Raw genomic sequence first — 500 nt, forward strand, 5'->3', positions numbered from 1 at the left:
CCTGCTTAGTTTTGATGAGGAATATTGAAACGACGACTGACACCAGAGGAAGGGCCGTGAGGTGGGAACAGGGAGGAAGGGGCTTTGGATCTACCTGCTTTGGGACATGTGTGAGATGACCGAGCCCTTCTGCTCCTGCGTCAAAACAAGGTGAAGCTCTCAGAGCTCCGTGTGTAGAAAGGGCTGCAGGGTGGTTTGTGTGACAGGAGTTTGGTGTTTCTGACCCGGGCCAGGGTGGGAAATGCCCCCGTCACCCAGCTGAGCCCCAGAAGTGTTGGATCTTCCCCTTTTCTTCTTCCTCCAGAAACAAAAACAAGGGAGGGGGGAGGGCTGGGTGAGATGAGAGAAGGGTCCCGTTAAACCCGCTCAACCCAGCCCGGGGCCTCACTGGGACCGCAGCTCGTTTGTCCCAGCCCGGACACCCCGGGGTGGTTTCCAACCTGGGGTTTTGGGGTGTCTGCTGCCTGCAGGGAGCACTGCAGCCCCTGCAGGGGTTTTAG

The sequence above is a fragment of the Chaetura pelagica genome, unplaced genomic scaffold (genome assembly GCF_000747805.2).
Source record: "Chaetura pelagica isolate M959 unplaced genomic scaffold, ChaPel_1.0 scaffold376, whole genome shotgun sequence".
NCBI lineage: Eukaryota > Metazoa > Chordata > Aves > Apodiformes > Apodidae > Chaetura > Chaetura pelagica.